Genomic DNA, 24681 nt, shown 5'->3' on the forward strand with positions numbered 1-24681 from the left:
TGGGTGGCAACTTTCAGTGATCTATGCACATGGACACCGAGATCTTTCTGCTCATCCACACTACCAAGAATCTTACCATTAGCCCAGTGCTCTGTATTCCTGTTACTCCTTCCAAAGTGAATCACCTCACACTTTTCCGCATTAAACTCCATTTGCCACCTCTCAGCCCAGCTCTGCAGCTTATCTATGTCCCTCTGTAACCTGCAACATCCTTCCGCACTATCCACAACTCCACCGACTTTGGTGTCATCCGCAAATTTACTAACCCTGGTGTCATCCGCAAATTTACTAACAGAAAATGAAGAAGGTCTGAAGAAGGGTCTAGGCCCAAAATGTCAGCCTTCCTGCTCCTCTGATGCTGCTTGGCCTGCTGTGTTCATCCAGCACTACGCCTTGGTATCTCTGTGATGTATTTTTTTTTTAACAAACCTCCCATTAACAGGGTTGCCATTTCAGCAGATCATGTCCCCATTAACCAGCCCTGCCCATTTAAAGCTTGGTGGGATAGGGGTACTTGTCCCACCTCAACCAAAGCATTACTGTCATTCTTCTAATTTAGTGAAGCGTCCCAAGGTTTTTTTGTTGTTGATGAAAGGTAGAGGAAATATTAGGAGCAGTGGCCAAAATCTCGGTCCATGATAGGAACATCTTTTGAGGAGGGGAGACAGAGGGGCGGAGAGCTTTAGGAAGGGAATTCCACAGCTTTAGGCCCCAGGCAGTGCATACCACATTGCCCAATGGCTGTGTGAATAATACTGCCTTGGACAAAGGAAGATTGCAGGGATCTCACTTTAGGCTCCAGAGACTATAGGTGCTCTGTTTTCTGACAGCTAATCTGTCATTTCTCTTTCTTTACTCCCCTTTCCAGTTTGAAGAGGAGAGTGTTATTTGCCACACCTATTTCTCAGGCGCTGCTTCTCTGTGGCTGTTTGGAAACCCTCAGTACATTACCATGATCTGAAAACTTTGATCTGTGGAAAAGGTGAGCATGATCTAATTAGTGATTTCTGAGTCACGGTTTCAGGTTTAATTGACATGCAGTTACAATCGAGGAAGGGAAACATTAACCAATCTGCAGGAAACGTTGGACCCATTTTGTTTCTGCTAGTTCTTTAATGGCTATCTAATGTAGTCCTGCAGCTCAGCTTTCTCCCTAAAACATATTGCACATACTTGTACAGTTGCTGTCTTGAAAGTTACTCTTGGAGTTTGCTGCCAGTATTTTTCAGCAAGTACTTAGTGAAGAAAAATGATTCTACTCATTTTGCCCCTAGTTCTTTTGCCAGCTGCTCAAAATCTGTAACTGATTAATTAATAACCTCCTGACTAGAGGCAACGGTTGCCTCTCCTTGATTGATTAAAGCCCCTTTTATAATTTTGGACACCTCCCTTTGGTCTCCTGTCAACCCCAAAGGATAAGATTCTGATCATCTGCTACCTTCCCAAAGTCCCTGGTAAATCTCGTCTGCAGCCAGGCCAACTCTGTGATGTCCTTCCTCAATTGTGGTGAATAAAATTTAGAAGCACACTTGTTCAGTCAGGCTCAGCTAATCTTTCAAACAGTTTTTATGCCGAACTGAGAAGATCCTGAGGGGATTTGGCAGGGTGGGTGCTGAAAGGATGCTCTCTCTTGTATGAGAGACACAGCGTTTAAAAATGAGGTCTTTCCCATTTAAGACCGAGATGAGGAACGTGTTGTGTTAGAGTCTTGTTTGACTTTTTGTTCCTCGGAAGGTGGGGTCATTGACTATTTCTAAGGTTGAGGAAGACAGCATTTTGAATAATGAGGGAGTCGAAGGTTATCAAGGGTAGACAGGAATGTGGATTGAAGTCACAGTTGGATCAGCCATGATCTTATTAAATGAGAAGCAGGTTGGGGCAGAATGGACCGCCTTTTCCCTTTGTTTGCAGTTTGATAAGATTTCCTTGTTTGCACATGCCATCCCCTGAGCACTAATGACCAAGTGTCTTGTGCCTTCTTACTGCCTTATTAACTTTGTTGCCTTCCATTCTCTCCTCCCTGCTATGTTTATCTAATATTTGAGAGCATTTTCTCTATGCAATGAGTGAAACGGATAGATGCTGGGAATGTGAATACAATAACACTTTTTAGTACTGAGGACCTCTTTAAATTTCTTCATTCATGGGATGTGGGCATCACTGGCGGCCAGCTTTTATTGCCCCTACCTAGGGTCGGGCCTTGAAATGGTGGTGAGCCACCTTCTTGGAATCACTGCAGTCCTTGTGATGTAGGGATACCCACAGTGCTGCCAGGAAAGGAATTTGAGGACCTGTGAAGGAATGACTGATTGTCGTTCAAAGTCAGGAGCTGCATATGGCTCCGAGGGGAGCTTGCAGGTAGTGGTGTTTCCATGTATCTGCCACCCTCCACCTTCTCATTGATGGAGTTGGCAGGTTTGGAAGGTGCTGTTGAGAAGCCTTGCATGTTGCTGCAGCTGTAGATGGGACACTATTGCCACACCTTCCTTCGCCCACTTCCCGCAATCCATGGTTTTTCTGTGCGAGGCTGAAACCTGGGTCTTCGCCAGCCACTGCTGCTCCCGCTGACCTACTAAACAGGTCCAGTGCATTAACTGGACACTCCGATGTTTGACAGATCGGAGTCAGTGATATTTGCTGCTTACCAAAGAGTGTGGCATTGAGAACCGGTGAGAGTTTACAGGATGTATGTGCGTTTCAGTCGGGTGGGGTGTATGCAATTTGAGACAATACATTGGATTTTTTTTCCTCTTGATGTCCTGTACCAATGGCACTGCTACGTTGGGTGCCAACCAGCAGTGTTCATTGTGGATGCTGTTTAACCTGTGGATATTAGGATGCTTAGTGCGTGGTAGCATGGGACACCACTCCTGCCTGTGGTGAATCGTAGAAGCCGGCCATTAGGCCCATTTGAGTCCACACCAACCCTCTGAACAGCATCCCTAGACACTATGGGCAATTTAGCATGGCCAGTCCACCCAGCCTGCACATCTTTGGACTGTGTGAGGAAACTGGAGCACCCAGGCAGACACTGGGAGAATGTGCAAACTCCACACAGACAGTTGCTCAAGGCTGGAATTGAACCCAGGTCCTTGGCACTGTAAGGCAGCACTGCTAACCATTGGGTCACTGTGCTGCCCCACCTGGTGATCTCAGTGGTCCAGGAATAACCCTCACGACGTCGCAAAGCTGGATATCCACCCTGTCTGTGTGGTAGCCCCTGAGTCAAGTACTGCTTTGGCTGGACTGTGATGAGGCAAGCAATGCGTGCTGCTTTGGCTCTGCCACCTGCAGGCAGTACCTGCCAGTTTCAGTACAGCATTGCACTTGACCTGTACTTCGACCATCCACAACATGTCCAAGGGACTCTGTTAGCTTGGGTTACTGGATGGCTGGCTTGCATCGCGGAGAGCACTGGTTCAATTCCTGCACCAGCTGAGGTTACCATGACCGTCTGTCCTTCTCAAAGTCTCCCCTCGCTTCAGGCTTGGTGACACTTCAGTTGAACCACCATTGCTCAAATGAGAGGACGAGCCTAAGGTCCCCAGGGACTATGGACTTTACCTTCCCTTTACAATGCGCTCAAAGGACACCAATGCAAGACGAAAGTACAAGGCAGTTATTGGAGGCGGTGGGAATGTGGAGTTGAAACAGCAATCTGATCAGTCGTAATCTGATAGGGTGGCAGGGCAGGTCTGCCGAGTGTTGTAGGGTCTGACTTGGAGTGCAGCAGCGCTCACACACATCACCCTGTTCTTCCACGTGGTAAATGACCTCAACTCCTGAGAGAACTGGACGATCTGTTCTTCCAGCTGGTCATTCTGCAGATCAGGCAAGGCCAAAATGTCAGTGTTATCTGAAGTGGGCTTCCAGAGAATGTAGATACTTTGGAGTGGCATGGTGGCTCAGTGGTTAGCACTGTTGCTAACAGTCTCAGGGACGCAAGTTTGATTCCAGCCTTTGGCACTCTTCTGGAATGCCGTGTCCGGGTCTGGTTGCCCGATTATAGGAAGGATATTATTTGGTTGGAAAGGGTTCAGAAGCGATTTACTACAGTGTTGCCAGGTGTGGAAGGTTTGAGTTATAAAGAAAGGCTGGATAGGCCTGGACTACTTCATTTGGAGCTTAAGAGGTGGCCTTATAGAAAGAAGGTTATAAAATAAGAGGTATTGATAGAGTTATTGGTTGTTGCCTTTTCCCTATGACAAGGGATTTCAAAACCCAGGGGCACATTTTTTAAAGGTAAGAGGAGAGAGCTTTCTTTAAAAAAAAATGAGGAGCAAATTTTTTTCCACACAGGGTGGTTCGTGTGTGGAATGAACTTTCTGAGGAAGTGGTGGATGTGGGTACAATTGCAATGTTTAAAAGGCATTTGGGTAAGTACGTGAATAGGAAAAGTTTGGAGGGATATGGGTCGGCAGTAGGCAGGTGGGACCAGTTTAGTTGGGAATTATGTTCAGCGTGGACTGGTTGAACCGGAGGGTCTGTTTTTGTGCTGTATGACTCTATGACTGTCTGTCTGTGTGGAGTTTGCATGTTCTCCTTGTGTCTGTGTGGTTTTCCTCTGGGTGCTCTGGTTTCCTGCACAGTCCAGAGATGTGCAGGCTAGGTGGATTAGCGTTGGTAAATGCAGAGTAACAGGGATGGGGTGGATCTGGATGGGATGCTGTTCAGAGGGTCGGTGTGGACTAGCTGGACTGAATGTCTGCTTCTACACTGCAAGGATTCTATGATTCCTAGCTGCTGTGGACAGAGCGTTGGCTGAGTTACAGCCCAAGGCGACAATGATTGAATGAAGAATGTACCCTATATTAGGGAAAGGGAACTGGGGGGTCAGTGTACTGTCCTTTACCAATCTGGGCCAGCGTACTTTGGAGCTTTCCAAAAGCAAGCTTGTGGGCACAGTGGTTATCGTGCTGGGTTTGCAATTGAGGACCCTAGACTGATGGATCAAGGGCGTGTGCATTTGAATCCTACCACAGGTGTTGTGGAATTTATATTTGGTTTGTAAAATTAATTAAAAAGCTGCACTAATATTGGTGACCAGTTGTCAAGGGCACCCACATGTAGACTGAGTAGCAATCCCCTCTGCCATGTCAATTCTATGATTCCCCACTGAGGTGTGTCAAAAAACAACCATTTATTCAGGAGTTCACACCAACCTGAAAGCTGTGGAACTTGGTTTAAAGATGTTTTCTTTTTCATAGTGCGGGAGGGGATGTCACATGTGTACCTTTTTAGGTAAGGAAACTTCTGGGAGGGGAGGTGATGGCCTAGCGGTATTATCGCTGGACTGTTAGTCCAGAGACCCGGACAATGTTCTAGGGACCTAGGTTCGAATCCTGCAATGGCAGATGATAGAATTTGATTTCAGTAAATATCTGGAATTAATAATCTAATGATGACCATGAATCCATTGTCAATTGTTGGGAAACACCCATCTGGTTCACTAATGTCCTTTAGGGAAGGAAACTGCCATCCTTACCTGGTCTGGCCTACATGTGACTCCTGACCCATAGCAAGGTGGTTGACTCTGAACTGCCCGATGGGCAATAAATGCTACCTAGCCAGCAACGCCCTCATCCCCTGAGTGAATAAAGAATGAAGAGTCACTTGCAAAGGATGGAGTTTGTAACCTAGCCCCTATCTGCCCTTGAACTGAGAGACTGAATGGGGTCCCTTTTAACATTTCCAAGTTCCTCTTGGTATCAGGCTTCTGGGGAATCAAGAAGAGGGAGGTGACTGCCTCGTGGTGGACTGTTAATCCAGAGACCCTGGTAATATTCTGGGCACCTGGGATCAAATCCTGCCATGGCAGATGATGGAATTTTTAATTCCAGATTTTTATTGAACTCTGAGTCAAATGATGACCATGAAACCATTGTTCATTGTCAGAAAAACCAATCTCATTCACAAATGTCCTTTCAGGTAAGGAAACTTCCGCCTTGACACGGATTCCAGACCCACAGCAGTGTTGTTGTTGGCATTGATTCCTAATTGCCCACTGGACAAATAGGGATGGAGAATAAATGCTGGGCCCAGCCAGCACCATCTGCAATGAATAAAAAGAGATGAAAAGGAGGAGGCCTTTTTGCTGCTCAAGAATTTGACCTAACTCCATTCGATCATCTTTAGTTGAGTTAGGCATCTCAAACAAAGTCTCCGTAACATCATTTGAAACTTTCAATTGACCTCCATTGTGTTATCTTTGAGGAAAAGTTCCATGGATACAGGCCCAACCCATCCAAGTTTAGAAGAGCAAGAGTTGCCCTTATTGAAACACAAAATCCTGACAGACTTGACAGGAAGTTGGAAGGTTATCTGTTTGTGTGGGATAGGCATGAACAAGTGAGCACAGTTTAAAACGAAGGGTGCAAATACACTGCAGATGCTGGCAATCTGAAATTAAAACTGAAAGCCAGCTGGAGAAACTCGGCCGATCTGGCAGCATCTGCGGAGAGTGGAGTAAAGTTAACATTTCAAGTCCAGAATGGCTCCTCTTCAGAACGTATCAGCAGTACCAGGCTTGAAATGTTAACAACAACAGAAGTTGCTGGGAAAGTTCAAGTCTGGCAGCATCTGTGAAGAAAAAGCAAAAACCAGAGTTAATGTTTCGGTTCTGGTGACCATTCCACAGAATGGGAAGGGTTCTCTGGAAGGGTCACCGGACCCGAAATGTTAACTCTGATTTTTTGTTTTTTATTCACAGATGCTGCCAGACCTGCTGAGCTTTTCCAGCAACTTCTTGTTTGTATTTTGTAAAGAGAGAATCTCCCACTACAGCGTCAGGGGCTGAGGGGTGACCTTTTTTATAAAATCATGAGGGACATGGGTAGGGTAAATAACCAAGGCCTTTTTCCCCAGGGTGGGGGAATCCAAACCTAGAGGGCATAGGTTTAAGGTGAAGTGGGGGAAAAGATTTAAAAGGGACCTAAGGGGCAACTTTTTCATGCAGAAGGTGATGTGCGTATGCAATGAGCTGCTAGAGGAAGTGATGAAGGCTGATACAGTTACAACATTTTAAAAGCAATCTGGTTAGGGATATGGGCCAAATGCTGGTAAATGGGACTAGATTAACTTAGGATATCTGTTCGGCATGGACAAGTTGGACCAAAGGGTCTGTTTCCATACAGTACAGCTCTATGACTGTATTTAAGATGGAGGTGAGGAAACCTTCATTGCCTCAGAGCTTTGCAACTTTGATAGCAATGGAGGCAGGATTATTGAATCCTCTGGAGGAAGAGGGTAGATAAATTCTTCACTAACACTCTCATCACCCATTAGCACAGGCCCCTGGATTATTAGCCCGTCAAAGATTATTGGCGAAAGGTGAGTGGGAAGGTAGAGTTGACACTACTGTCAGATTTGCCATGATATTCTTGCATGATAGAATAGGCAGCATGGTGGCTTGGTGATAAGCACCGCTGCCTCACAGCAACTGGGACCTGGTTGACTGTGCAACTCCGTACAGACATTCTCCCCGTGTCTGCATGGATTTCCGCTGGATGCGCTGGTTAGGTGGATTGGCTGTGCTAAACTACCCCACAGTGTCCGGGAATGTGCAGGCTAGGTGGGTTAGTCCCGCTAAATGTGAGGTTATGGGGATAGGATGATATGCTTTTTGAAGGATCAGTGCAGACTCGATGGGACAAATGGCCTCTTTCTGCACTGCAAGGATTCTATGAATCTGTGTTTATGCAACCAACCAACCTCTTTTTGCACCTCACTTGTACGTAGAAATGTTTTCGGGAAGGGATTTCCAGACTTTCACATTTCACAGAAATAGCGGTAAATGCTCTAGTTTCCTTAGTTTTACTACTGCTGTGCACCTTTGATTTCACAGTATTGGTATTCTTGGGGAGAAATGAAGTATTTTATTGGGGCTTGTTAAGCTGTTGGTTTCTGTGACCACTTTACTGTCTTTGAATTCAGGGCTGATCAAAAGAATTTTAGGGCTAGACACAGTGCAATCTTTGACCCTTGATCTCCAATCTGAGTAGAAACACCTTCCTTAGCACAACATAGATAAGTATGCTGCAAGTGTGTATATTTGCTTATCAAAGATCTCCCACTGTTTTGTAACCAACGCCACCTGTTTTCACAACATTTGCAGTCTGATATTTTTTCAATTTTACCGTTTTACCAACAAATGCACAAAACAAGCTCACAGACCTACTGTACAAAGTTAAGGCCCGGTGAATTAATTGGGCAATGCCAGAGTGATTGTGCATTTGACTAGGGGCCAGAATGCAAAGTGGTGGCAATGGTTCCTTTTACAGGTGGATTGGATTACGGTCCAGGGGTATTCCTCAAGGCTGAGCAGTGAAATGCTGCTTTTTCTGACATATATTAATAAACTGCACTTGGCTACCATTCTCCCTTCAGGGACCATGTTCTGAAAGAGCGTCCGCGACTGCAGGCTTCTGCATTGATTCTAGTTTTGTTTGGCTAAGATCCTGCAATGGTTTGCTGTTGTCTCCTGCAGATGGCTGACCACGAATCTGTCCAGCTCTTGACCGCGTGTGTTGAAGGATTTCCAAGTTAAGCCATGTTACGAATGCACTTCCCTTGTCCATCAGTTCCTGGAGTAGGATTCAAACTGCGGGATCATTGCTCACAGGCAGGGACACAACCCACTGCGCAAATTTGGTTTCTTGGAGTAATCAATAAGGACACCGATCACAAAAGCATAACTTTGTTTTATTCATCCATGGGATGAGGGCGTTGCTAGTTGGGCCAGCATTTATTGCCAATCCCTAATTGAGAGTCAACCATATTGCTGTGGGTCTGGAGTCAAATGTAGGCCAGACCAAGTAAGGATGGTATAAAGGACATTAGCGAACTGGACGGATTTTCCCAACAATTGACAATGGATCCACAGTCATCATTAGACTCTTAAATCCAGATTTTTATTGAATTCAGATTCCAACATCTGCCTGTATTGAATTTGAACCTGTTTACATGGAACATTACCTGGGTCTCTGGGTTAATAGTCTAGCTATAATACCACTGGGCCATCACCTCCCCTGAAGAGCTTAACACTGAATCTTTTTTTAGGCCTTAGCTGCAGTATTTTGTCCTGATCTGGCACTGCATGACAAGAAGATTGCTGAGTTTCTGAAGAGGGTGTAGCGGGGATTTGCTAGACTGGACAAGCTAAGAGGAGATTTGATAGAGGTGTTTAAATTGACGATGGATTTTAATGCAGCCTCTTCAGAGAAACTGCTTCAGTTGTAGCTGTGACCTCCAGTTTTAAGGTATTTGTAAAAGGACCCAAGGACGTATGAGAAATTTTCTTAAGATTTAAGATAGTTACGGTTAAGGATAAGATTGGCCCTCGAGTGAACGTGATCAACTTGGGGGGTGGTGGGGCAGGCTAATTGTAAGATTCTAAGGCAGGAAATTTAGATTTGTAAGTGGCTGTATGAGGGTAAATCCACATCTGACATATGGGAGTCTTTTAAAGGCCAAGTCGATTTAAGAATTCAGGACCAGCATGTTCCCGTGAGGATCATCGATTAAGGAGCATAATATTTGGGAACCCTGGATGACGAGATATTGGAAGGTTTTTTTTGTTTAAAAACAAATAGGAAGCTTATGCAAGGTTTAGAAAACTGAAATCAGACAAGGCTTTTGGGGAATATAAAGGAACCAAGTAAGAACTTAAACAAGAAATTAGAAAGACTCAAACGAGATGGGTAATGTCCTTGGAAAGTAGAATTAAGGAGAAAAGAACATAGAACAGTACATGCCCTTCAGCCCACGATGTTGTGCTGAACTTGTACCCTAATCCTAAGGTCTATCTAACCTCTTCCATTTATATATAGAGCAAGAGTGTAGTTAGGGAAAAGTGAGGTCCACTCGAGCACAAAAGAGGGAATTTGTGTGTGGAGTCGTAGGAAGTGGGTGAGGTCCTTTAATGAGGACTTTGAATCAGTATTCACCAAGGAGAAAGACATGGATGATGGTAAGATTCAAGAGGTGTATGTTGATATTCCAGGGTATGTCAACATTAAGAAGGTGGTGTAGAGCTGGATGAACACAGCAGGCCGAGCAGGAAGGCTGACGTTTCGGGCCTAGACCCTTCTTCAGAAGACCCTTCTTCCTACTCTCTCTTAAGAAGGTGGTGGTGGTGATGGGTGTCTTGAAAAATATTAAAGCAGAGAAACTCTTGATACTGAAGAAGGCAAGGGAGGAAATTGTTTGGGGCCTTGATTAGAGATCTTTGTATCCTCTTTAGCCACAGATGAGGCCCCAGACGACTGAGAATAACTAATGTTGTTCCTTTATTTCGGAAGGGCAACAGGGATAATCCAGGAAATTATAAAACGGGGAGACTTGCATTAGTGATAGGGAAATTATTGGAGAAGATTCTTGGACAAGATTTACTTACATTTGGAAAACAATAGACTTAAAGTTAGTCAGCATGGCTTTTGTGCGGGGCGGTGGGGGGTGGGATTGGGTCTCCAATTTGATGGAGTTTCTTGAAGTGATGAAGATGATTGAGCGTAAGGCAGTGGTTGTTGTCTGGTTGGACTTTACTAAAGCATTTGACCAGATCCCTCATGGTAGTCTGGTCCAGAAGCTGGAGTCACATGGGGTCCATGCTGAATTGGCAGATTGGATGCAAAATTGAAAACCGAAAGAACTGCAGATGCTGTAAATCAGGAGCAATAACCAGTTGCTGGAAGCTCAACAGGTCTGGCAGCATCTGTGAAGAAAAAATCAGAATTAACATTCTGGGTCTGGTGACCCTTACCAAGAACTGGTGGTAGCTGGGAAAACATTGGTTTATATGCAGAAAATAGGGAGGGGGATGGAGCCTGAAGGGATTGAAAAGCAATTGGATAGACAAAGGAGTTGATAACGATCTGGCTAAGAGGGTGAATGGAGAGTTGTTAATGGGGACTGTTGGTGACTAACAATAGGTAGTGTGTCATGGCAGACTGTGATAACAAAGCCTGGTGTGTGGGGCAGGGGGCTAGGACATGGGAGTGTTCAGGTCATAAAATTATCAAACTTGATATTGAATCTGGAGGGCTGCAGGGTCGCCAAGTGGAAAATGAGGTGGTGTTCTGCCAGCTTGCATTGAGCTTCGCTGGAACGCTGCAGTGTTCCAGAGACAGATGTTGGCCAGGGAACAGGGTGGCATGTTAAATGGCAGGCAACAGGTAGCTTAGGGTCATTTTTGCGAGCAGAACTTGGATGTTTTGTGAAGCAGTCACCCAGTCTATGCTTTGTTTTCCCCAATCTATAGGAGACCACATTGTGAGCAGTGAATGCAGTAGACTAGATTCTGGGAAGTGTAGGTGAAGTGTTGCTTCACCTGGAAAGTATGTTTTGGCCCTTCGATACTGGGGAGGGAGGAGGTAAATGGGCAGGTGTTGCACCATCACCGGTTACATGGGAAGTTGCCATAGGGCTGTTTTGGGGCGTGGGGGGAGTTGGTGGGGGGGAGGTGGATGGTGTGTATGTTGCGGGTGAAGGAAGTGTGGACCAGGGTGTCCCGGAGGGAATGGTCCCTGCAGAAGGCGGACAAGGGAGGGGAGGAGAATATGTAGCTGGTGGTATCATCATGCTGGAGGTGGCTGAAATGGTGTCTGATGATCTTCTGGATATGGATGCTGTGGGATGGAAGGTGAAGACAAGAGGAGCCCTATCGCTGTTGTGGAAGGGAAGAGAAGGGGTGAGGGTAGAAGTGCAGGAGATGGGTCAGACCCGGTTGAGGGCCCTGTCGACAACGGTGCTGGGGAATCCTGGTTGAGGAAGTTGGACAATTCCGAGGCTCCGTTGTCGAAGTTGGCCTCCTCTGAACATATGCGACGGAGACAGAGGAACTGTGAGAATCCTTAACATCTAGTTCCATTTCTGGGGATAGACCGGCCACGAATATCCACTATAAACCCACTGTCTCCCACAGCTGCTGGGACTATACATCCTCTCGCCCTGCCTCCTGTAAAGACTTCATCCCATTCTTTCAGTTCCTCCGTCTCCATTGTATATGTTCAGATGAGACCAACTTTGACCAGTGAGCCTCTGAAGTTGGCCTCCTCTGAATGTATGCGACAGAGACTGAGTGGAGGTTAACCAGTGGTGTTCTGCAAGGATTAGTGCTGGGACGTTATGTTGTTTGTATATATTTCTGTATAGAAATGATTCGGGTAAAAATGTAGGTAGTTTGATTAGTAAGTTGGCAGATAAAAGGAAAATTGGTGGAGTTGTGGATAGTGAGGAAGGTTGTCAAAGGATAAGCGAGATATAGAACAGTTGGCTGGAGAAATGGCAGGTATTTAATCTGGACAAACAAGGTGATGCATTTTCAGAAGTCAAATGCAAGAGGAGAGTATACAGTAAATGGCAGGACCCTTAGGAGCATTGATATACAGAGGGATTGTGGGATTCAAGTCAGTTGTCCCTGAGAGTGGCAACACAAGCGGATAATTTGTTTAAAAAAGCCATAGAGCATGCTTGCCTTCCAATGGCTTGGAGTGTAAAATTTGACGAGTCATGTTGCAGTTGTGTAAGATTTAGTTAGGCCACAATTGGAGTACCGTGTGCAGCTCTGTTTGCCACACCTTAAGAAGGATAAGGAGATTTTGGAAAGGGTGCAAAGGAGGTTTACTGGAATGTTGCCTGGATTGAAGTATGTTAGATATAAGGAGGGTTTGGACAAACTTGGATTGTTTTCGCTAAAATGTCAGAGGCTGAGGGGTGATCTTACAGAAGTATATAAAATTGTGAGAAGCATGGATAAGATGTTAGAGACACTTCCACCCTGGTAAAACGACAAATACTAGGGCGCATGGGTTTAAGGCAAGAGGAGTCAAGTTTAAAGGAGATGTGTGAGGCAAATGTTTTGCACAGAGAGGAGGTAGGTGCCTGGAACGTGCTGCTAGGGGAGGTATTTTATGATAGCAACATTTTAAGAGACATTTAGACAGGAACATGAACAGGCAGGGAATAGAGGGATACAGTCTATGTGCAGGCAGGTGGGATTAGTTTAGAATGGCATCATGATCTGCATAAATGTGATGGGCCGAAGGGTCTATTCCTGTGCTGTGCTGTACTGTTCCATGCCTTGATACAGGGAAAGGGAATTGGCACTGCCTCAAAGGGAAGTGGAAGCAGATCCCATTGGAACTTTCAAAGGGGAGCTGGATAAATACTTGCAGGGAAAGGGTTTTCAGGACCTTGTGAAAAGGGCAGGACTTAGAAATGGAAGTCTGCCTGTTCTTAAACAGTCTGGCCTACACATGACTCCAGACTCTCAGCAGTGTGGTTGCCCTTAACTGGGGAAGGTGGTGGCATAGTGTCATGTCACTTTGAATTTGTATTCAGTAAAAACCTGGATTAAAAAGCTAGCTCAATTTCGATTGTTGTACAAAAAAAAACTGGTCTGCTAATGTCCTTTTTTAGGGAAGGAAATGTGCCATTCTTACCTGTTTTGGCTTACATGTGACTCCAGATCCATGGCAATGTGGTTGAGTCTGAACTGATCTCTGGGCAATTAGGAATGGGCAATAAATGTTGTCCTTGCCAGCAACATCCATGTCTCGTGAATAAATAACAGAAAAAATGCCCTTTGAAATGGCTGAGCAAGCCAAGCATTTCAAATCCAGTTCATGGTGGGCAGTAAGTCTGTATTTATGAGTGAATAATTTATAACAGTCTTGACGCAATTTATTCTAAACTGTTCAAACTATTTTTGTTTAGATGAATGAGATGACAGCATGGGAGAGGCCTCGGGGATGTTATGGTGGCTCAGTGGTTAGCACTCCTGTGTTTGATTCCAGCCTCAGGCGACTGTGCGGAGTTTGCACGTTCTCCCTGTGTCTGCATTTGTTTCTGCCAGGTGCTTGGGTTTCCTCTCTCAGTCCAAAAATGTGCAGGCTAGATTGATTTTGATTTTGGCCATGCTGAGTTGACCTGTAGTGTCCAGCGATGTGCACGCTAGGTGGGAAATGCAAGGATGTGGTGCGGGTGTGGAGATACTGCAGGGCTGGGATAGCATGCTCTTCGGAAGATCAGTGCAACTTTATGGGCCAAATGGCCTCTTTCTGCACTGTGCAGGGATTCTATGATGGTAGGACAAACTGTGCTTTTGATCAGATTGTTTGAGCTGAGAAGGTTTCAAGGGTTGCAGGGGAACACAAAAGGAGCTTGTTGCATGTACTGCCCTCCAGGGTGAGATTGAAGTCGTTGGCAGTTTTCCCCAAGGGAAGCAATACATTGAAAATGCTTGTCCTGGCAATGGGTTAGCTGAGATGCAACAGGGAGGCGTTTGTTGTTGTACTTGAGAACTGAAACCGATGTTGCTGCAACAGAAATTAAACCTCCAGCCTGTGACGCTGAGCAAATATTTAGTAGATACTTAATTGAGGTTGAACTGCATGCAGATTACTGGCAGAGTGCTCAGGAAGATTCTGATAACAAACCCCTCGCTCATTTGCTGCATTTTCTGGTCAAACGGGTTTTGCCATCACTCCCTCTAGTCAGATGGAAGATGATTGCTTGAATCAAGAATTCTTGCTGTATTTGAAACTGAAATCTTAGTAACGAAGCATCAATCTTTTGTGATGCAAGAAATTCTAACATAATGGGTGGTCTGTATCTCACTTTGCCTTTGCTTCCTACCGTACACAGTCAGCTCAGTAGATAGCACTGTTGCGCTGAATCACAAGGTCCTGGCTTCAAATCCCGCTCCAGACAAACCAGGCTAGCATTCGGGTGTATGCCAAAGATCTCATAGCATTAATTTGAAGATTGGCAAGGGAGCTTTCCCTGGGATCCTGTCCAATATCAATCCCTCAAATCCACATCATAAAGCCACAGAATACCTAGTCTTACTGTCATTGTTAACCACATTCATGATTATAAAATGTAGAAGGCGTATGGATATTTGATTGTAATTGTCAGAAGCAGATATGGAATTGAATATTACAGCAGGGAGGTTAGGCTGCAATTATATGGGGCATTGGTGAGGTGCATCTGGAGTATTGTACACCATTTTGATCACCATTGTATAAAGAAGAATGTAAATGCAGTGGAAGCTGTTCAGAGAAGGTTTATTTAGACAAATGCCTGAAAATTGGTATGGTGCCTTTACAAGGAAAAGTTGGACAGGCTTATATTTGCTGGAGTTCTGAAGAGGAAGAGGCAACTTTATTGTAACATATGTTTTTAGGGGGTCTAGACAAGGTGGAATCTCTTCTGGAAGATTCTAGAAGTAGGGATGATCGTTTCAAGCTAATGGGTCACCTATTTAAAGCACAGATAGGGAGGAAACTTTTTTCTTGCTGAGAGTTGTAAGTCTTTGAAACTCTACTTCCAGTAGCTGTTGAGCAAGAGAGTCTTTGAATGTTTTGAAGACAGATGAGCAAGGGCATGAAAGATTCAGGGATAAGGGAGAATGCGAAGCAACCAGTTCAGCCATGAGCAGGCTTGAGGGACTGAGTGAATTTCTTCTCTTTCCTCATTCATGGAGGTTTACAGCATGGAAACAGGCCCAACTTGTCCTTGCTGCCCAGTTTTCACAATTAATTGAGCCTGATTTTGCCTGCGTTTGGTCCATATCCCTCATACCTATCCAATCCATGTACCTGTCCAAATGCTTCTTAATAAAAAATTTGTACTTGCTTCCACCACTACTTCTGGTAGCCTGTTCCAGACACTCACCCCTCCCTGTGTGGCGGGAGGTGGGGGGGAAACATTACCCCACTGGATACTTTTGTATCTCTCCTCGCCCACCTTAAACCTATGCCCTCTAGCTATTAGACTCCTGTACCATGAGGAAAAGCTGTTGGCTGTCTGCATTATCTATACCTCATGACCTTATAGACTGCTATAAGGTCACCCCTCAGTCTGCTATACTCCAGGTGGGGGGAACGTCCCAGCCTCTCCTTATAACTCAAACTTCCAGTCTAGGTGGTATCTTAGTAAATCTTTTTTGTGCTCTTTCTAGTTTAATAATATCCTTTGTATAGTAGGGTGACCAGAACTGTGTGCAGTTCCAAATGTGGCCTTAACAACATCTTATACAGCTGCAACAAGACATCCAAACTGTTATACTCAGCAGTCTGACTGAAGAAAGCAAGCATTGTGAAAACATTCTTCACCACCTTGTCTATCTGTGACTCCACTTTTGGAGGAATTAGCTGTGTTTGTAGCAGTGTCTGCACATGGTGGCTTACCCTCAAACCGGAAAGCCATTAACCCCATCAGGAGCTGGGAAAGAAAGGCTCGTATTTAAGCCAGCCCTGGAAGGGTTTCCATAGTGCGCTGTCTCCAGTGAATCACTTTGAGGTACAGTGACAGATTGCACTGGTACTCTATAATGGGATCGCAGTGGAAAGGTGGTCTGCTGAGCGCCATTGCGAATTTGGCCAGTTTACATGGCCCAAATGAAACTTGAGGTTTTATGCCAAGGCTACTTGTCCCTCACTTTGCTGTTCATTCACGCTGATACCTGGGGAGAGCACCGTGCAGCTCCCCGTTGGGGCTGATGCCTTTCATGACTGCCTGACCTTCCAGAGCACTTTAAAAGAAATGCAGTAGCCAAATTACACACAGCAAGCTCCCATCTACACCGAATATGGTGTTGGCCAGCTTCTATGAACTCCTGTGCCCATCTGCCAGTGAGCCTTTTATCTTTCACTTGAGCACGAGAGTCCGGATAAGGCCTCAGAGTCTAGTGTTTCCTCCAAAAGCCAGCACGTCTGACACTGCAGCACTCCTTGAGTAGTACAGTGGAAATGTATGCCTTGCTTATGGGCTCAAGTCTCCAGAGTGGGTCTCAAACACTCAGCCTTCTGATTCAGACGAGAGAGAGAGAGAGAGTCAGTGCCACAGCTCATGCCCGAATAACTCTTGACAGAATTTGGTTTTCTTCTCACTCAAGGTACTCAGTCAGGAGCATTAAGGTGAGGACAGGCCCTTTCCTGCTGAGGGAATATTGCAAGGGCCTTTGTCATCTCTTGGTTTATTCACGGGATATGAATGTTGCTGGCTGGGCTAGTATTTATTGCCCATCCTCAGTTGCTCTTAGTGAATGCAGTGGTTCAAGAAACCTTTTTGAACCACTGCATTCCATGTGGTGCCCATATATACTTGTAGTGCTGTCAGGGAGGGAGTTCCAGGGACATTGAAGAAATGGCCAGTATAGCTCCAAGCTGAAATGGAGTGTAGCTTGAAGTAGTAGACTTTGAATTCAGTGCTATTCCTATCAGTTCACTTGCTGCTTCTGTCAGGGTGGTAGATCTTTCTGGTTTGGAAGGTGCAGTTACAGGAGCTTGGGTAAATTGTTGCAGTGCATCTTGTAGATGATACACACTGCTGTGACTGTGGTTAAGAGAGTGACTGTTGAAGATGGTGGATAGGGTGCCCATCAAGTGGGACTACTTTGCTCTGGATGGCATCCAGCTGCTTAAGTGTTGTTGAAGCTGCCCTTATTCAGGCAAACAGGGGGTTTGGGGGGCGCGGGGGTGTTGTATTCTGTTACACTCCTGACTTGTGCTTTGTAGGTGATGGGGGAAACAGGAGGTGAGTTAGTCGTCGCAGAATTCCCAGTCTCTGACCTGCTGTTGTAGCCACTGTATCTCTGTATTTGTCAACAGTAATCACTAAGACAGCATTAACCATGAATGTGATGGCTGAAGGAGGAACAGAGATCTGAAGACAGGCTGGAATAGTGAGCAAAGAATGGAGACATTCATTTCCAAATGAATGTGTTGCAAAACGGCACTCTTAGAATGGCAAATGCACTGCACACTTTTACACTGGATTATACGACTACAGTGTGCTGGAGGTGACCAGCTCCCTGTTTCAAAGGCATCTTTGCACGCACACATGTCCTTTTATTCATGCCCTTCCTTTTTGCAGCCCACATTTGAGGAGTCCTGTACTTCTGGTCCTTATCTCCCATTTAAAGAACTGAAACCCAGCTCTAGAGCCTGAGGTCAGGCACTGTCTGTCAGATAGTGGAGGATTTATCTAGCTGTACCTTGCCAGTCTGTGATGCGGCTGAATTTCAGCTGAAATGCTGATTACCTTCATTCTGTGAGTGTGTGTTCAGCAATTTGTGCTGTACTTGACCCACCCACCAACGTTTGAGAGTGGTTTGTAAGTTTTTTTTTTAATGCTGCCATGAAATATGGGCGTTACAGGCAATACCAGCCCTTGTCACCCATCCCCTCACTGAGCTGAGGTCATTTCAAAGTGTCCACCCCATTGCTGTGGGTCTGAAGTCACATGCAGGCTAGGCTAGGTAAGGACGACAGATTTCCTTCCTTAAAGGGGCACTAATGGATCAGATGGGCTTTTAGGACCGTCAACGATGATCGTCTGAGTCATCATTGGTAATTTCAACAAAGTGTGAATTTTGACAGCAATATTCAAGTTCTGCACCATGCAGCAACTCACGACTTTTGAATTGAATTAGCCTTATTGTCACGTACTCAGATGAGTACAGTGAAAATTTTGCAAGTCACCACTTACAGTGCCATTTTAGATGCAAGATTGTTCAGTACAAGTTCTTTTGTTGGGCTGGGGTGGGGGAAAGAAAATTTAGAAAAGTAAAGAAATTAAAAGATCCAGCATTGCAGATCGCAGGAATAAATGAGAAAAATACTGAAATAAAATGTTCAGAATAACAGTCTTTCCAATCCAGTTCACACCGGCACATTGCCTCTCGTGTGCTTTGGGCGTTGAATCACCTCGAGGCTGGAAGTCCACACTGAGGCCATGCCTGGTTGAAAGACCACCTCGGGCAGACGAAAAACTGTGACATCGAGCGGTTGAGAGACTGCCACGCGGTGCTGGGAGAGTGCCACACTGCGTGGAGAGGAAGCCACGCTTGGGTGAGAGGAATGCCAAGCTGATAGGATGCCACACTGGGCTGAGAAGACAACTTGCCGGGTAAGCGGTGAGGCTGAGAATTAATGTCCACGCTGGGGCCGGGAGTGCATGATGCAAACTGTGTCATTTCCACTTTAAGAATCAGAAGCTCCTGAATTCCAGCCCCGATCCAAAGATGTGAACCTATGATCCAAGCCAACAGGCCCAGTCCAGAAATGAAGGAGGGTTGAACTGTTGAAGGTGTGAATTTGACATGCATCATTCAACAGAGGTTAGGGAACTTTGGGACAGAAGGCCTCAAATCTACTGTGAGGAAAAGAGCAGTGGGGAGTTCTCCAGTGTTCTGACCCATGTTCATGAAGGATTTGGAGGTTGATAATTAACCTCTTTTTGCCAAGTTTTGGTCATACATTGGCAGCGAGGGCTCAGTTTGAAAGTAAGGGGTAAGATTGGGAGGAGGAGAATTTTTCTTCTGAGGGTGGTGAATGTTTGGAACTCTCTCTTCTCTAGAGCATAGTAGATGTGTGGTCATAGAGTGCTTTTGATGTTGGATTTAAACGTGGGAGCCTGGTGGTGTTAGGGGTTGAAGTGAGAATGTGGCGTAGAGGCCACACTCCAGCCAAGCCAACAAGCTTCCTGAATGGCGAAGCCAGTTAAAAGAGCCCTAGCACTCAACTCTGCACTGGTGGTTCCTGTTTGCACCAACCTTTGGCCATTTGAGGACTGGGGCAGGTCTCAAATCCAGAGCTCCTGACTCCAGAGCGGGACCCATGGACCACTGCACCAGGAGACTCTGTGCCTGGCACGTAGTCTAGGATTGAGAGATCAGAAGATTTGAACGAAGAACAATGCTGTCACTGCAATGCTGCAAGACATGGTTTTAGCAAGGGACCATTTAAGGTTTTATTTTTGCTTGTATGTCTGTGTAACACAGCATCCACGAGTCATGGGAGACACATGCACGCACACACCAGACAACTTACTTCCCTGTGTTCCTCTACTAGTGACATGTTCTGAGCAGCACACCTTGGGTGGTTTACACACCTACCTTACATGCCAGATATGACCCCCACCCCCCTGCCCACCGCCGCCACCACCACCACCACCACCACAAACAAACCCTATTATTAGTACTGTAGAATTCTTGCTCTGGGACAAAGTGGATGCTGATGAGTAGAAGTTCCAGCTTTAGCCAAGCTGCTGCTGTCAAGGTGGTGATAGCTGCTGGTTGAAACTTGAGAGTTATTAATAAATAATAAAGAGCTTGGAATCCAATCCAGTTGCAGCATTCAAAAGTGCAGCGCATACTGGTCATCTGTTGCAAAATTTTCTCCCGCCACAGGAACCACAGGGGTTTAAAGCACTCCTGTCACAGTCTTCAGGTCACTGCTTCCTAAACTCTGTCCTGCCTGTGACACTGTTTTAATTACTTTAGATTTTGAGTGGTCGCAGAGTGAAGGTTGCTGCGTTTGACCTGAAGGAAATGTTTGTCTAAGGCCCTTTCCTTGTACAGGTTGAAATTTAAACTCCAAACTAGTCTAGTCAATTCATTGTGTTTCAGCCAGTTCATGCTGCATTGGATTGCTTTCTTTTTTCCCCCTTTTTCTGTCTCCTCATTGTCCTCGTCCTCGTCCTCGTCCTCCTGCCCACCCCCCACCTGAAATCCCTGTCTCTGTTTCACTTGCTGAATCCCCTCCAACACCCACCCTCCCTCCTGCACTCATTTTCTGTCCCCTGCCATGGACAGTGAGCCTCTCTCCACTTCCCTTTCCCCAACAGGACACTTTAAACCCATGCTACCCACTAGTAGCAAGCTCCACCCTCACCCTCTTTTGTTCCCCCACCCCCCCCACAACTTGTGCAATGTAAACATTGCCACTTACTAACTCCCGCCTTGATGTTGCCTGGATCTTGCTGAATATTGATTTGGAAATAGTATTTTGTTAACTGTACTAACAAGTGTCTCTGGTTCATGCTTTTGTACTGACTTACAAATTTGCATTGTCTTAGCTTTCCGATGTGTCTCTTGTCTTCAGATGGTCTATCTCTGACTCTTCCCTTCAGAGACCATTTATGGGGATAGGCTGTCACCGAATACTCGGTATAATTCCACTGACTCTCACGCTTACTTCTGATTTATGTTTTCTTATTTCCCTTAATTGAATTGTTTTTGATGTTCTTCCATTTTCTGTTAGGATTCCTTTCCATTCTCCCATTTCTGCTTCTCCATTTGTATCCGTTCAGATGATGCTACTTGTCATACTGTCCCTTCCAATATGTTTCCTTGTGCCCTCAATGCAGCAATCCCATTCACTGTTGTTGATGTCGCCTTTGATCTTGCCTGTTCCTTTTAGTACACTTCTGCCTGTGCCCCTTTCCAACTTGAATGAATGGGTTCCTGCCAGAATTTGGATTGGTCAAGGGTGATAAATCCTAATCCATCACCTCCGTTCCTGTAACCTCCAGCATGATGCTGCCGTAGCCAACGTCACTGTCTTGTCCATGTGCATTCTGTTGCTTTGGAACATTCTGAAGGCGCATTTTTTTTTTTCTTCTGTGGTACCCAGCTCCTTCTCGATCACTAGTACCTCTCCTGCTTTTGCTGCAGCACCTATCTGTGGAAAGAAAGGAGCATCATCCAAGACCCCAAATTTTGGGAAGTGACTTCCTTGCCACCAGCGAATAAGGTATACTGAATTACAATGTGGTTTTCCCCCTACAGTAGGGAGACCATGTGCAGACTGGCTGGCTGCTTTGCAGGTGGCCTCCTTTTCAGTCCGCAAGCATGTGTTTTCTGGTGTCTGTAATTTAATTTTATTCTTTTTTTTTGTGTGGGCCTTGGGCCGGCATTCCTGGTGAGGCCAGCATTCGTTTCCTGTCTCCGATTGCCTATGAACTGAACAGTTCCAGCAGGTGGTGGAGATTCAACCCCATTGTTGTGGGTCTGTAGTTGCATGTAGGTCAGACTGAGCGAGGGTGGGAGATTTCCTTCCCAAATTAGTAACACACATGGAGCAATGCTTGGTGATAGAGTTCAAGGTCACCTTGATTGGGGCAAGAATAAAAAAGAACAGCCTTTATTGTCACATAGGTGGGCTGTAGGGGGATGGGTCTGAGTGGGATGCCTGGAGGATCACTGTGGACCTGTTGGGCCAAAGGGCCTGTTTCCACGTTGTAAAGATTCTATGGGGTGGCTCAGTGGTTAGCACTGCTGCCTCACAGCGCCAGGGACCCAGGTTTGATTCCACCCTTGGGCAATTGCCTGTGTGGAGTTTGCACGTTCTCCCCATGTCTGTGTGGGTTTCCTTCGGGTGCTCTGGTTTCCTCCCACAGTCCAAAGATGTGCAGGCTCGGTGGCTTGGCCATGCTAAATTGCCCATACTGTTCAGGGATATATAGATTAGGTGGGGAATGGGTCTGAGTGGGATGCTCTGAGGTTCGGTGTGGACTTGTTGGGCCGAAGGGCCTGTTTCCACACTGGAGGGATTCTATGAAATCCAAATATACTCTGAGTATAGTAAAATCTTTAAACGTCACTAATTAGATACAAAAGTACCTAGGCACAGCTTCTTTTGCAACAAGATTTGTTTCAGAAATAAAATGTCCAACATTACAGGAAAGAGTTCAGTACAGCAGACCATGCTGGCACTTCAGCTTCTAGGCCGCGCTGGGCCTTGGCTCCACACTACACAGGTCACACTTCATGCCAGGAGACTGGGAAGGTTGCCGCACTGGAGGCCCCTATGGGAGGAGGCTGCTGCACTGGTTTGGGAGGTTGCCATGTCAATGCTGGGAGGCCAGGAGGTTGCCATGCCACACCAGGAGAGCGGAAGGAAGCTATGCCACACTGGGAGGACGCAGTGCCAGGCCTGGAATTGTCTCTCCTCGTTGGTTAATGAGTAGCACCTCCCCTTTTGACTGGTACTTTAAACTCAATGTTGCTTCTAGAAGGCTGTACTGATTTTTGGCTTGCGACCTCTTCTTTTGTCATTTTGAATCTTTAGTCTGTCCTTTCATTTTGGTCCCTGTTGCTTTTGGGCTGGCCATGATCCTGTCATAGGTACCTCTAGTGCACGCACCTTTTTGTTCCACTGCCTGTCTCATTTTTGCCTTTTCTCATGAATGAATCTCTCCAGTCTTTCCATCACTGATCTTACCTTGTGTTCTTCCTATTCGCCCCCATTGCTCCTTCGCTTGCTATTGTATGTCTGAGATTGCCCAGTTCCGTGGAAATCTCAGACTGGAACCATTGCTGCCAGAATGTTTACGGGCATTTCCTTTTTGCCTTTCACATTCCTGCCAACTGCAGCATTTCACTTCTAAATGATTCTCTTTTTTTCCTTTATTCATTCATGGAATGAGGGCGTTGCTGGCTAGATCAGCTTTCATTGCCCATCCCTAATTGCCCAGAGGGTAGTTAAGATTCAACCACATTGCAGTGGGTCTGGAGTCACATGTAGGCCAGACCAGGTAAGGATGGCAGTTTCCTCCCTAAAGGACATTAGTGAACCAGATGCAGGGTGATCCTTCCCAACACTGCACATTTGGGAACCTCTGAGTTGGAGTTTGAAATATTGGGTTATAGACAGTTTGCCCAAAGGAGTCAAAGGGTATTCGGACGTAGGCAGGAAAGTGGAGTTGAGGTCACAGTCTGGTCAGCCATGACTTTATTGAATGGCATAGCAGGATTGTGGGGCCAAATGGCCTACTTCTTGCTCCTAAATCTTAAACTTGTGCCATCCGTTGCACGTTTTCTTTTTTCCCATCTTCCTTCAAGTCAAGGGTATTGTTCTGATGGGACCTTTGTAGTGTTTGCGATTCATTCCCCAGCTCATTTTGAGGTTTAAATTTTGGCCTAATTATCTGCTTCTCATTCCCCTGCTCACCTGTGCTTTGTGTAGCCTTGTGGTAACTCTGTCTCCTACTGCTGTGTAGGTTTGCCAGGAAAGCAGTGCGTTTGATAATCCTTTCAACCCTGACCTTTTCCATTCATCTTAATGTCAAATATTGATTGCTCTGCCCTTATTGTGGGCCACTTCAATTTATTGCAAGTCTGGACTCTGTGCATGCACTCCACCCCCTCCCCTCATGACAAAACAGTGTGTGCCCCAAAGGTCAGACAAGAAACCATATTGATGTTTATACTGAAGTAGAACTTAGTTACTATTTATCAGACAATGTGAGAAGATTAGACCAGGGTTAGTCAAGCCTGAAGAGAAAGTTAAGTTGGTTCTGACATTGGAGCTCTCATTGACCTGTTCATGCCTCTCCCCTGTGGGATGGAGGGGGCATTTTGCTGATTGAACTGAGAACAATTTTTAAAAAAAAAATTAATTCGCAGGAAGTGGGTGTAGCTGGCTGGACCAGCATTTATTGCCCGCAGGATAGCTAAGACTCCACGTTGATGTGGGTCTGCAGTCACGTAGGTCAAACCAGGTAAGGATGGCAGTTACCTTTCAGTAAATGAAATCAGTGAGTCCGATGAGTGTTTCCAATAATCGACAACACTTTTTAATGGACATCACCAGACTCTTTTTAATTCCATTTATTGTACTCCAATTCTGTCATCATGTCATGGTGGGATTGCATTGGTCTGTGGATTAATAGTCCATTGGGACATCACCTATATCCCAATTATTAGGCTAACATGTCCACTTTAATGTACATTTGAAAATTCCAATCCACACCCAACTCTGGATTGTCAATGCCCCGTGCTGCCTTGCGCATGCAGCTGAGATCCTACTAACAATATGGGAAATAAAAATAGTCAGCCATTTGGCCCCTTGGGTCCTACTCCACAGTTGACTAAGATCATAGCTGACCTTCTAA

The 24681-nt window shown here is 45.6% G+C and overlaps 1 long non-coding RNA gene across 2 annotated transcripts in view; it reads left to right on the plus strand.

Annotated features, from left to right (window-relative positions):
• The window catches only part of LOC125487680, a 50368-nt gene that overhangs the window by 13140 nt on the left and 12547 nt on the right, over positions 1 to 24681 (plus strand). For both annotated transcript variants that reach the window (XR_007266036.1, XR_007266037.1), the window contains one exon: positions 869 to 982. This is a non-coding gene — a long non-coding RNA (uncharacterized LOC125487680). The remainder of the gene's footprint in view (positions 1 to 868; positions 983 to 24681) is intronic.

This window comes from Rhincodon typus, chromosome 43 (assembly GCF_021869965.1).
Source record: "Rhincodon typus isolate 14 chromosome 43, sRhiTyp1.1, whole genome shotgun sequence".
Lineage (NCBI taxonomy): Eukaryota > Metazoa > Chordata > Chondrichthyes > Orectolobiformes > Rhincodontidae > Rhincodon > Rhincodon typus.